The following is a 14745-nucleotide window of genomic DNA, read 5'->3' as shown; positions in this document are numbered from 1 at the left end:
TGTTTACTGAAGGGGTTAACTAGTGGGCCAGTTTTATAGGTCGGGCCGTTACGGACGCGGCGATACTAAATATGTGTACTTTTATTGTTTTTTTTTATTTAGATAAAGAAATGTATTACATAGTAACATAGTAACATAGTTAGTAAGGCCGAAAAAAGACATTTGTCCATCCAGTTCAGCCTATATTCCATCATAATAAATACCCAGATCTACGTCCTTCTACAGAACCTAATAATTGTATGATACAATATTGTTCTGCTCCAGGAAGACATCCAGGCCTCTCTTGAACCCCTCGACTGAGTTCGCCATCACCACCTCCTCAGGCAAGCAATTCTAGATTCTCACTGCCCTAACAGTAAAGAATCCTCTTCTATGTTGGTGGAAAAACCTTCTCTCCTCCAGACGCAAAGAATGCCCCCTTGTGCCCGTCACCTTCCTTGGTATAAACAGATCCTCAGCGAGATATTTGTATTGTCCCCTTATATACTTATACATGGTTATTAGATCGCCCCTCAGTCGTCTTTTTTCTAGACTAAATAATCCTAATTTCGCTAATCTATCTGGGTATTGTAGTTCTCCCATCCCCTTTATTAATTTTGTTGCCCTCCTTTGTACTCTCTCTAGTTCCATTATATCCTTCCTGAGCACCGGTGCCCAAAACTGGACACAGTACTCCATGTGCGGTCTAACTAGGGATTTGTACAGAGGCAGTATAATGCTCTCATCATGTGTATCCAGACCTCTTTTAATGCACCCCATGATCCTGTTTGCCTTGGCAGCTGCTGCCTGGCACTGGCTGCTCCAGGTAAGTTTATCATTAACTAGGATCCCCAAGTCCTTCTCCCTGTCAGATTTACCCAGTGGTTTCCCGTTCAGTGTGTAATGGTGATATTGATTCCCTCTTCCCATGTGTATAACCTTACATTTATCATTGTTAAACCTCATCTGCCACCTTTCAGCCCAAGTTTCCAACTTATCCAGATCCATCTGTAGCAGAATACTATCTTCTCTTGTATTAACTGCTTTACATAGTTTTGTATCATCTGCAAATATCGATATTTTACTGTGTAAACCTTCTACCAGATCATTAATGAATATGTTGAAGAGAACAGGTCCCAATACTGACCCCTGCGGTACCCCACTGGTCACAGCGACCCAGTTAGAGACTATACCATTTATAACCACCCTCTGCTTTCTATCACTAAGCCAGTTACTAACCCATTTACACACATTTTCCCCCAGACCAAGCATTCTCATTTTGTGTAGCAACCTCTTGTGCGGCACGGTATCAAACGCTTTGGAAAAATCGAGATATACCACGTCCAATGACTCACTGTGGTCCAGTCTATAGCTTACCTCTTCATAAAAACTGATTAGATTGGTTTGACATGAGCGATTTCTCATAAACCCATGCTGATATGGAGTTAAACAGTTATTCTCATTGAGATAATCCAGAATAACATCCCTCAGAAACCCTTCAAATATTTTACCAACAATAGAGGTTAGACTTACTGGCCTATAATTTCCAGGTTCACTTTTAGAGCCCTTTTTGAATATTGGCACCACATTTGCTATGCGCCAGTCCTGCGGAACAGACCCTGTCGCTATAGAGTCACTAAAAATAAGAAATAATGGTTTATCTATTACATTACTTAGTTCTCTTAGTACTCGTGGGTGTATGCCATCCGGACCCGGAGATTTATCTATTTTAATCTTATTTAGCCGGTTTCGCACCTCTTCTTGGGTTAGATTGGTGACCCTTAATATAGGGTTTTCATTGTTTCTTGGGATTTCACCTAGCATTTCATTTTCCACCGTGAATACCGTGGAGAAGAAGGTGTTTAATATGTTAGCTTTTTCCTCGTCATCTACAACCATTCTTTCCTCACTATTTTTTAAGGGGCCTACATTTTCAGTTTTTATTCTTTTACTATTGATATAGTTGAAGAACAGTTTGGGATTAGTTTTACTCTCCTTAGCAATGTGCTTCTCTGTTTCCTTTTTGGCAGCTTTAATTAGTTTTTTAGATAAAGTATTTTTCTCCCTATAGTTTTTTAGAGCTTCAATGGTGCCATCCTGCTTTAGTAGTGCAAATGCTTTCTTTTTACTGTTAATTGCCTGTCTTACTTCTTTGTTTAGCCACATTGGGTTTTTCCTATTTCTAGTCCTTTTATTCCCACAAGGTATAAACCGCTTACACTGCCTATTTAGGATGTTCTTAAACATTTCCCATTTATTATCTGTATTCTCATTTCTGAGGATATTGTCCCAGTCTACCAGATTAAGGGCATCTCTAAGCTGTTCAAACTTTGCCTTCCTAAAGTTCAATGTTTTTGTGACTCCCTGACAAGTCCCCCTAGTGAAAGACAGGTGAAACTGCACAATATTGTGGTCGCTATTTCCTAAATGCCCAACCACCTGCAGATTTGTTATTCTGTCAGGTCTATTAGATAGTATTAGGTCTAAAAGTGCTGCTCCTCTGGTTGGATTCTGCACCAATTGTGAAAGATAATTTTTCTTGGTTATTAGCAGAAACCTGTTGCCTTTATGGGTTTCACAGGTTTCTGTTTCCCAGTTAATATCCGGGTAGTTATGGGAATAATATTTTATTTTTTTTTTTCATTATTTTGGAATATTTTTTTTTATTTTTTTTTACACATTTGAAATTTTTTTTTTTAACTTTTTTATTTTGTCCCAGGGGGGGACATCACAGATCAGTGATCTGACAGTTTGCACAGCACTCTGTCAGATCACTGATCTGACATGCAGCGCTGCAGCCTTCACAGTGCCTGCTCTGAGCAGGCTCTGTGAAGCCACCTCCCTCCCTGCAGGACCCGGATCCGCGGCCATCTTGGATCCGGGGCTGGAGGGAGCAGGGAGGGAGGTGAGACCCTCGCAGCAACGCGATCACATCGCGTTGCTGCGGGGGGCTCAGGGAAGCCCGCAGGGAGCCCCCTCCCTGCGCGGTGCTTCCCTGTACCGCCGGCACATCGCGATCATCTTTGATCGCGGTGTGCCGGGGGTTAATGTGCCGGGGGCGGTCCGTGACCGCTCCTGGCACATAGTGCCGGATGTCAGCTGCGATAAACAGCTGACACCCGGCCGCGATCGGCGGCGCTCCCCCCGTGAGCGCTGCCGATCGCATATGACGTACTATTGCGTCCTTGGGAAGTAAAGCCCACCCCACATGGACGCAATAGTACGTCTAATGGCAGAAAGGGGTTAAACTGCAGGGACCTCGGTGAGATCAGTGCTGCACCATGAGACTTGTTCTCACTGTGGCAGCTTTTTGGCCCTCTGAAGATGTGTTCTAAGCATCTGGCTTTACCTCCCATTGAGGTCAATTGGGTTAGGGTATGTTCGTCGAACATCGGGATGCTCAATGATACGAACTGAACCTAGAAAGGTTCTCTCATCTCCACTCACCACCTCATATGCGATGTATCAGCAAGGTGGAACTTCACCTTGTACATGCTGGATAGATTGTGCAAGAAGCAGCAGGAAATAATGGAGTTTCAGCTCCAACATGCACCAGTTGCTCGGAGGAACACCACTTCACCACAAATGAGTGGGTCTCTATGTGAGACCTATATGATGTGTTGCGCTGCCTAGAATATTCCAACAACATGGCCAAGGCTGATGACAGCGTTACTATCCCACTTCTATGTCTGCTTGAAAAAAAACCTTCTGGCTATGTGGATGAAGTGGTGGCACAGAAGGAAGATGAGCAGGAGTACCAGGCAACATTCACACCATCAGGCCTGTCATCCACAAATGGTTCCGAAGTTGGGTTCCTGCATCCACAGGAACTTGGTATGCAAGGGTCCAACCAAGAGACATTTTTGGAGGATGAGGAGGAGGATGACATTGAGGAGCAGTGCTTCCAGCATTGTTGCATTCCAATGCTTTATAACACCTGCTTGAAAAATGATTTTAAAATCCGAAATGCTGGCCTACTGAAATGTATGTTCAGTAAATACATTCAATGCTTGATTGGGGCTCCATTTGCATCAATTACTGCTTTCATGTGGAGTGGCATGGAGGCGATCAGTCTGTGGCACTGCTGAGGTGTTATGGAAGCCCAGGTTGCTATGATGGCATCCTTCAGTAAATCTGAATTGTTGGGTCTGATGAATCTCATCTTCCTCTTGAAAATACCCTATAGCTTCTCTATGAGGTTAATGTCAGGCAAGTTTGCTGGCCAATCAATCAAAGTGATACAGTTGTTTTTCAACCAGGTATTGGTACTTTTTACAGTGTGGACAGGTGCCAAGTCCTGCTGGAGAATGAAATTTCCATCTCCAAAAAGCTTGTTGGCAGAGGGAAGCATGAAGTGCTCTAAAATTTCCTGGTAGATGGCTGCGCTGACTTTTTTCTTGATAAAACACTGTGGACCTACACCAGCAGATAACATGGCTCCCCAAACCATCAATGATTGTGTAAACTCCACACTAGACCTCAAGCAGCTTGAATTGTTTTCCTCTCCACTCTTCTTTCAGAATCTGACCTTGATTTACAAATGAAATACAAAATTTAGTTTCATCTGAAAACAACACCTTGGACCACTGAGCAACAATCTAATTTTTTTTTCTCCTTGGCCCAGGTAGACGCTTCTGGCATTGTCTATTGGTCATCAGTGGCTTGACACAAGGAAGGTGTCACTTAAAGCCCATGTCCTTGGTAAGTCTGTGTGTGGTGGCTCTTGAAGAAATGACTCCAGCAGCTGTCCACTCCTTGCAAATCTCTACCAAATTTTTGAATGGCTTTTTCTTAACAATTCTTTCAAGGCTGCAGTTATCCCCGTTGCTTGTGTACCTTTTTCTACCACACTCTTTCCTTAAACTCAACTTTCCATTAATGTGCTTGGATACAGCACTCTGTGAACAGCCAGCTTCTTTAGCAATGACCTTTTAGGTGCTTACCCTCCTTGTGGAGTGTGTCAATGACTGCCTTCTGGACATATGTCAAGTCAGCAGTCTTTCCATGATTGTGGAGCTTACTGAAACAGACTAAGAGACCTTTTTAAATGCGTAGGAAGCATTTGCAGGTGGTTTTGTTCATTATTCTAATTTACTGAGATAATGACTTTTGTGTTTTAATTGGCTGTAAGCCATAATCATCAACATTAACAGAAATAAACACTTGAAATAGATCACCCTGTTTGTAATAACTCTATATAATTTATGAGTTTCACTGAAATAAATTAACGTTTTGATCATATTCAAATTTTTTGAAAAGATCCTGTACTCTTCCCCATCCTGCATAAATAACTACAGGCTGGTCTCCAATTTCCCCTTCATCTCTAAACTCTTGGAGCGCCTGGTCTACTCCTGCCTTACCCATTACCTCTCCACTCATGCCCTCCTAGACCCTTCACAGTCCGGTTTACGCCCCCTACATTTGACAGAAACTGCACTCATCAAGATGACCAATGACCTTTTGACAGCAAAATGTAATGGTGACCACTCTCTGCTCATTCTTCTTGACCTTTCTGCAGCTTTCGATACTGTTGACCACCCTCTCCTACTCTCGAGGCTCCAGTTAGTAGGCATTAAGGACACTGCTTTCTCCTGGTTCTCCTCCTATCTTTCTGACCACTCCTTCAGTGTTCTGTTCCCTTGCTCCACTTCATCTCCTCTTCATTTTACTGTTGGGGTACCTCAGGGCTCAGTCCTTAGCCCCCTTCTCTTCTTCCTCTACATGGCCCCAATTGGACAGACCATCAGCAGATTTGGCTTTCAGTACCATCTTTTATGCTGATGACATACAACTATACACATCATCTCCTGACCTTATCCCGGCTGTACTACAGAACGCCACTGACTGCAGTCTTCAACATCATGTCTGCTCTCTATCTGAAACTCAACCACTCCAAAACTGAACTTCTTCTCCCGCCATTTACTAACCTCCCTAAATCTGACATTTCCCTCTCCGTGGGTGGCACCATAATAACACCCCAACAGCAGGCGCGCTGTCTGGGTGTTATGTTTGACTACGATCGCTCCTTCACATCCCATATACAATCTCTTGCTCGCTCGTGCCGTTTACACCTAAAGAACATCTTTAGAATCCGTCCTTTTCTTTTCTCGCCATGGAAACAGCAAAAACCCTTACTGTCGCCTTGATCCACTCCCATCCGGACTACTGAAATGCTCTATTAATTGGCCTCCCTCTTACTCGACTTTCCCCTCTCCAGTATATCCTTAATGCAGCAGCCAGGGTCATCCATCTGGCTAATCGTTAATCAGATGCGTCCACTCTTCACCAGTTGTTACACTGGCTGCCCATTCATTACAGGATACAATTCAAAGTATTTGTTCTCACCCACAAAGCTCTCCACAGTGCGGCACCCCCTTACATCTCCTCCCTCATTTTGGTCTAACTGACCGCTGCGCTCTGCAAATGACTTTCGACTAACCTCTGCACTAATCCGTACCAAATCACATTTAAGAAGTGTATTAACCCTTCAGGTGCTTCACAGGAATTTTTGGAATGTTTAAAAAAAAATCAACATTTAACTTTTTTTTTCACCAAAAAATTAATTCAGATCCAATTTGTTTTATTTTACCAAGGGTAATAGGAGAAATTTGACCCCAAAAAGTTGTCTTACAATTTGTCCTGAGTACGCTGATACCCCATATGTGGGGTAACCACTGTTTGGGCGCATGGCAGAGCTCGGAAGGGAAGGAGCACCATTTGACTTTTTCAGCGCAGAATTGGCTGAAATTGAGATCAGATGCCATGTCGTGTTTGGAGAGCCCCTGATGTGCCTAAACAGTGGAAGCCCCCAACAAGTGACCCCATTTTGGAAACTAGACTGCCTAAGGAACTTATCTAGATGTGTAGTGTGCACTTTGAACCCCCAATTGATTCACTAAAGATTATAATATAGAACTGTGAAAATTAAAAAAATATTTTTTTTTTCCACAAAATGATCTTTTTGCCCTAACTTTTTTATTTTCCCAAGCGTATCTGGAGAAACTGGACTGAAAAAGTTGTTGTGCAATTTGTCCTGAGTACGCTGATACCCCATATGTGGGAGAAAATGCTGTTTGGGCACACGTCGGGGTCCATAAGGGAAGAAGTGGCGTTTTGGAATGCAGACTTTGATGGAATCGTCTGCGGGCATCAGGTTGCCTTTGCAGAGCCCTTGTATGTACCTAAACAGTAGAAACCCCCCACAAGTGACACCATATTGGAAACTAGACCCCCATGGAACTTATCTAGATGTGTTTTGAGAACTTTGAACCCCTAAGTGTTTCACTAAAGTTTATAACGCAGAGCCGTGAAAATAAAAAATAATTTTTTTTCCACAAAAATAATTTTTTTAGCCCCCAAATTTTTATTGTCCCAAGGGTAACAGGAGAAATTGGACTGCAAAAGTTGCTGTTTAATTTGATCTGAGTACCCTGATACCCCATATGTGGGGGTAAACCACTGTTTGGGCACATGTCGGGGCTCGGAAGGGAAGAAGTGGCGTTTTGGAATGCAGTTTTGGAATGCAGACTTTGATGGAATCATCTGCGGGCATCACGTTACGTTTGCAGAGCCCCTAATGTGCCTAAACAGTGGAAACCCCCCAATTTTAACTCCAACCCTAACCCCAACACACCCCTAACCCTAATCCCAACCCTAACCACACTGCTAACCACAACACACCCCTAACCCTCAACCCTAATCCCAACACTAACGATAACCCTAACCAAACCCCTAACCCTAATCCCAACCCTAACCACACCCCTAACCCTAACACACACATAACCCAACCGTAAAACGTAATCAAAACCCAATCCCCAACTTTAGCCTCAACCCTAACTTTAGCACCAACCCTAACCCTAACTTTAGCCCCAACCCTAACCCAAATGGGAAAATGGAAATATTTTTTTTTATTTTATTATTTTTCCCTAACTAAGGCAGTGATAAGGGGTGGTTTGATTTACTATTTATAGCGGGTTTTTATGTTTGGCAGCTGTCACACACTAAAAGACATTTTTTATTGCAAAAAATAGTTTTTGCGTCACCACATTTTGAGAGCTATAATTTTTCCATATTTTGGTCCACAGAGTCATGTGAGGTCTTGTTTTTTGTGGGACGAGCTGCCATTTCTATTGGTACCATTTTCAGTCACATGACATTTTTTGATCGCTTTTTATTCCCATTTTTGTTAGGCAGAATGATCAAAAACCAGCAATTCATGAATTTCTTTTGGGGGCGTTTATTCCATTCCGTGTTTGGTAAAATTGTTAAGGCAGTTTTATTCTTTTGGTCAGTATGATTACAGTGATACATCATTTATTTTTTTATGTTTTGGCGCTTTTGTACAATAAAAACTATTTTATATATAAAAAATATATCTTTGCATCGCTTTATTCTGAGGGCTATAACTTTTAATTTTTTCGCTCATGATGTTGTATGGTGGCTAGTTTTTCGTGGGACTAGATGACGCTTTCAGCGGTACAATGATTATTTATATCCATCTTTTTGTTCGAGTTATTCCACTTTTTGTTCGGCGGTATGTTGATAAAGCATTGTTTTTTGCCTCGTTTTTAATTTATTTTTTTGTGGTGTTTATTGAAGGGGTTAACTAGTGGGACAGCTTTATAGGTCTGGTTGTTACGGATGTGCCGATACTAAATGTGTGTACTTTTATTGTTTTTTTATTTACATTAAAAAATGTATTTATTGGAACAATATTTTTTTCTTTATTTAGGATTTTTTTTAAATATTTTTACACAGTGTAATTTTTATTTTACTTTTTACATTTTTCCAGGGTGGAACATCACTATATAGTGACAAATTGCTGATCTGACACTTTGCACAGCACGGTGTCAGATCAGTGATCTGACAGGCAGTGCAGGAGGCTTGCCGGCGCCTGCTCTCAGCATGCACGGACAACCTGGAGGAGACAGGAGGAGTTGCTCGGAGCAACACGTTGTTCTGAGGATCTCAGGGAAGCATGCAGGGAGCCCCCTCCCTACACGATGCTTCCCTATGCCACCGGAACGCTGCGGTCATGTTTGATCGCAGTGTTCCAGCTGTTAGTGTGTCGGGAGCAGTCCATGACTGCTCCTGGCACAAAGTGCCGGATGCCAGCTGTGATAAGCAGCTGACACCGGCCGCCATCAGCCGCGCGGCTGATCGCATATGACGTACTATCCCGTCGATGGTCATATGGGCCCACTTCACCTCGACGGGATAGTACATCAGATGTCAGAAAGGGGTTAAGTCCTTTTCCTATCCACATTTCTTTGCAGGGAAATTGAACTTCCCTTACCTTCATTGTGCTTCCTTTTGCAGACACCCTAGCCTTACTATAACCATTTTTGGGTCCCCCTTGACTTGTATGGGGTACTGGTTTCAGGGTCAAGTTCATGTCAAGTTTTCAACTTAAGAAAAAGCCCACCTTATCTGGCCGAACACGGGCATCCACAGGTTTGCTCATCTCTGCTAACCATGTATCTTTCACTGGATACTCAGTTGACTAGAATGATTTTGCGAATAACGTACATTACAATATAACAGCCAGCCTTGGTATGGAGTTTGCAAATGCATATGTTCTTAAAGAACTTTGAAGAGTTTCTGGGTTTGTACATGAACAAGTTGTTACTGATTGCAATATACACACAACATTTTCATGTAGAATTATCTATTTCTTCCTCACTTCATTATAAACACTGTTCAGTTTCCTTTGTATGCATTTACAAGGTTTATGAAAATGTCGCCAACATATAGTTAGTTGCTAATCACAGCCACTTTATATGAAATGTCTGCCACAGGTCTCACAAGAAGCTTTTACTATGTTGTAAGGATTACATGAGATTAAAAAGACAAGCATTGGCAAACAGCAAGTGGATATTGTGTGTGGGGAACAATTGGAAGACAATAACATGATTAAAAATTCAGAGGCCTCAACAGAAAAAAAAAGGAAAATTAAGAATTGCATATTTTAAATTTGTATATGAAATCTAATTACTAATTGGTCACCTTTTTACATTGAATTGACATTTTTGCTCTGTGAAAGCTCTTTAGATTGTACACACATTTACATCTAAATAGATTTTCAGTTAACCCCTTCGTGCCATGCGCCGTACTAGTACGGCACACCGATCACCACGGTCTTGCGCTGAGCTCCGTGGTGATCGGGTGTGGGTGTCAGCAATGCCCACGTCAGTAGTGACAGCGGCTTAGAGGGGGATCACGCAGGGACAGGGGCTCCCGGCGCTCTCCCACCGGAGCAACACAATGCGATCGTGTTGTTCCAGTGATCCGGAAGGAGTCCCTGGATCCAAGATTGCCGCGGGACTCCTTCTGGGTCATGAAGTGAAGTGGCTAGCCGGCGCCTGCTCAGAGCAGGCGCCGGAAAGCCTCCTGCACTGCCTGTCAGATCGCTGATGTGACACAGTGCTATGCAAAGTGTCAGATCAGTGATCTGATAAAATATAGCGATGTCCCACCCTGGGACAATGTTAGAAAGTAAAAAAAATATATAGAATGTATAAAAAAAAAATCCCCAAATAAAGATAAAAAAAAAGAATTCCCAATAAATCCATTTGTTTATGTAAATTAAAAAAACAATAAAAGTACATATATTTGGTACCGCCGCGTCCGTAACGACCCGCTCTATAAAACTATACCACTAGTTAACCCCTTCAGTGAACACCACAAAAAAAAACAAGGCAAAAAACAACAATTTGTTATCATACCGGCGAGCAAAAAGTGGAATAACACGCGATCAAAAAACGGATATAAATAAACATGGTACAGCTGAAAATGTCATCTTGTCCCGCAAAAAAAAAGCTACCATACAGCATCATCAGCAGAAAAATAAAAAAGTTATAGCTCTCAGAATAAAGCGATGCAAAAACAATTATTTAAATGAGATATAAATGAGGTATCGCTGTAATCATACTCACCTGAAGAATGAAGCTGCTTGATCAATTTTACCAGACGTGGAACGGTATAAACGCCCCCCCCTAAAAGAAATTCAGGAATTGCTGATTTTTGTTCATTCTGCCTCCCAAAAATCGGAACAAAAAGCAATCAAAATATTTCATGTGCCCGAAAATGGTAACAATAAAAACGTCAACTCGTCCTGCAAAAAAAAAGACCTCACTTGACTCTGTGGGCCAAAATATGGATAAATTATAGCTCTCAAAATGTGGTGATGCAAAAACTATTTTTTGCAATAATAAGCGTCTTTTAGTGTGTGACGGCTACCAATCATAAAAATCCACCAAAAAAAGATATAAAAGTAAATCAAACCCCCCTTCATCACCCCCTTAGTTAGGGAAAAATAATAAAATTCTTAAAAATATATTTATTTCCATTTTCCGATTAGGGTTAGGGCTAGGGTTAGGGCTGGGGTTAGGGTTGGGGTTAGGTTTGGGGTTAGGGTTGGGACTAAAGTTATGGTTGGGGTTAGGCTTAGGGTTGTGTTTAAAGTTAGGGTTGGGGCTAAATTTAGGGTTAGGGTTGGGGCTAAAGTTAGGGTTTGGATTATATTTACAGTTGGGATTAGGGTTGGGATTAATTTTTGTGGAAAAAAAAGATTTTTTATTTTCACGGCTCTGCGTTATAAACTGTACTGAAACACTTGGGGGTTCAAAGTTCTCACAATATATCTAGATAAGTTCCTTGTGGGGTCTAGTTTCCAATATGGGGTCACTTGTGAAGGGTTTCTACTGTTTAGGTACATCAGGGACTCTGCAAATGCAACGTGACACCAGCAGACCAATCCATCTAAGTCTGCATTCCAAACGGCGCTCCTTCCCTTCCGAGCTCTGCTGTGTGCCCAAACAGTGGTTCCCCCCACATATGGGGTATCAGCATACTCAGAACAAATTGGACAACAACTTTTGTGGTCCAATTTCTCCTGTTACCCTTGGGGAAAAAAATTGCGGGCTAAAGTATCATTTTGTGGAAAGAAAAAATGATTTTTTAATTTTCACGGCCCTACATTCTAAACTTTAGTGAAAAATAGGGAGTTAAAAGTGCTCACCACACATCTAGTTAAGTTCATTAGGGGGTCTTCTTTCAAAAATGGGGTCACTTGCGTGGGGTTTCCACTGTTTAGGCACATCAGGAGCTCTCCTGATGCGACATGGGTTCCGCTCTCAATTCCAGCCAATTTTGCATTGAAAAGTCAAATGGCGCTCCTTCCCTTCCGAGCTCTGCCATGCGCCCAAACAGTAGTTTACCCCCACACACAGGGTATCAGCATACTCAGGACAAATTGCAGAACAATTTTGGGGTCCAATTTGTCCTGTTTCCCTTGGAAAAATAAAAAATTGTGGGCGAAATTATCATTTTTTGTGAAAAAAAATATGATTTTCTTTTACGGCTCTACATTATAAACTTCTGTGAAGCACTTGGAGGTTCAAAGTGCTCACCACACATCTACATTAGTTCCTTATGGGTCTACTTTACAAAATGGTGTCACTTGTGGGGGTTTCCACTGTTTAGGCACATCAGGGGCTCTCAAAATGCAACATCGTGTCCGATCTCAATTCCAGCAAATTTTGCATTGAAAAGTCAAATGGCGCCTCTTCCCTTCCGAGCTCTGCCATGTACCCAAACAATGGTTTACCCCAACATATGGGGTATTAGTGTACTAAGGACAAATTGTACAGCGACTTTTGTGGTCCAATTTCTCCTGTTACCCTTGGTAAAATAAAGCAAATTGGATCTGAAGTAAAAATTTTGTGGAAAAAATTAAATGTTCATTTTTTTTAAACCTTCCAAAAATTCCTGTTAAATACCTGAAGGGTTAATAAACTTTTTGAATGTGGTTTTGAGTACCTTGAGGGGTGCAGTTTTTAGAATGGTGTCACTTTTGGGCATTTTCTGTCATAGACCCCTCAAAGTCACTTTAAGTGTGAATTGGTCCCTAAAAAAAAATGGTTTTGCAAATTGTGTTGTAAAAATGAGAAATCGCTGGTCAACTGTTAACCCTTATAACTCCCTAACAAAACAAATTATGTTTCCAAAATTGTGCTGATGTAAAGCAGACATGTGGGAAATGTTGTTTATTAACTATATTATGTGATTTAACTCTCTAATTTAAGGGCATAAAAACTAAAAGTTTGAAAATTGCAAAATTTTCAAAATTTTCGACAAATTTCCATTTTTTTCACAAATAATTGCAAGTTATATCGAAGAAGTTTTACCACTATCATGAAGTACAATATGTCACGAGAAAATAATTTCAGAATCACTAGGATCTGTTGAAGCATTTCAGAGTTGTGTTCTCATAAAGTGACAGAGGCCAGAATTGTAAAAATTGGCCCTGTTACTTAGGTGAAAACAGGCTTCGTGGTGAAGGGGTTAAACAGCATATTCTCACATAGAAGAACTTTTCTATAGGAGAAATGTACAGTAATATGGTATCATATGGAACATTGTCTTTATTTTGTCATGGATTCAGGTAGCACAGTTTGGGTTATTATAGAGAAACTGCCACCAGGTTGCCACCAGTAGTAGTAGCAGTATGATGTAAGGGCAGAGACACTAATTTCAGCGATGTATCACTTATGTGGCTGCTCGCTGAAGTTTTGATAAAATGACTGTAGATCTATCAGTTCTCTGAATGCTGATCTCTACATAATTCCAAACATACCACTGACTGACAGCTTTCTGTGTTCACTATGTATAGACAGAAAGCTGTTAGTAAGTGGTGGAAACTGGGTTATACTGAGGTCATAAATAATAATAATTTACTGCTCACGAAACAGAGATTATATCAAAATACACTAAGCTGCCCAGTAATTGGTGCATTGCTGATATCAGGCGAAATAGTTGGCAAAACCTGTTGTCAGATTTATGTTTAAATTTCTATACCATTGTGTTCAAAGCTCTAAAGCATCATTCACACAGCTGTTTTCCACATATGTGTTGTACTAAAGTTGTTCATGGATAGAGCACATTCCCATTATATGGGGCTACTAAAATGTCCAATTTTTTGTGTTCGAAAAATTGAGACAACTCCATTTTTGACCAGAGTCATGGATTAAACTTGCCAACATAAGTCTATGGGTCTGTCAAAATTTCAAAAAGAAAGTTGATGGCATCCTATTGCTATCTGTTTTTTATGGTTTGCTATGTGAAGCTAAAAGTGGTAATCAGAGGAGATTAAAAAATTACTCTAATGGCCATGCCCTTATAAACTATAAAGATAACATCCATGTTGTTGTTTCCAATCCTCACAGAAAGTGCAATTCAGTGCGACCCTGGAGATGCTCCTTGGTGCTTCCCCTCCCTTCTGTGACATTAACATAGTAACATAGTAACATAGTTAGTGAGGCCGAAAAAAGACATTTGTCCATCCAGTTCAGCCTATATTCCATCATAATAAATCCCCAGATCTACGTCCTTCAAACAAGGAAAAGAACTAGCTTGCATTGGCCGGGAATCGAACCCGGGCCTCCCGCGTGGCAGGCGAGAATTCTACCACTGAACCACCAATGCTTGGATGTGTCTTTTTTTTTTTTTTTTTTTTTTTTATACATCAGGAGTTGTAGCCTACTACCTGTTTTTTGGTAAATGCCAGCCCCATGACAATATCTTCTATTTAGTACAAGAGCAGGGAGCATGGTCACATTCCACCACTCCTCCTGTTCTCGATTTAATAGAAGCAGATATTTTCAGGAGACTGGCACCTACTAGCAGAAGGTAGTAGGCTACAGCCGGCCACGTCCCCTGTTCTTCGGCTGAATAGAAGCAGATTTTATTAGGGGGCTGGCAGCTAGT

General features: G+C 41.3%; 1 non-coding gene across 1 annotated transcript; it reads right to left on the bottom strand.

Moving 5' to 3' along the window:
• Nucleotides 1-14392: 14392 nt before the first annotated feature.
• Nucleotides 14393-14463, bottom strand: TRNAG-GCC (transfer RNA glycine (anticodon GCC)). The gene has a single exon. It is a non-coding gene; the product is annotated as a tRNA-Gly (tRNA).
• Nucleotides 14464-14745: the final 282 nt, after the last annotated feature.

This window comes from Ranitomeya imitator, chromosome 3 (assembly GCF_032444005.1).
Source record: "Ranitomeya imitator isolate aRanImi1 chromosome 3, aRanImi1.pri, whole genome shotgun sequence".
NCBI lineage: Eukaryota > Metazoa > Chordata > Amphibia > Anura > Dendrobatidae > Ranitomeya > Ranitomeya imitator.
Note: the sequence above shows the minus strand (reverse complement) of the source record. Positions and strands in the feature narration are given on the sequence as shown.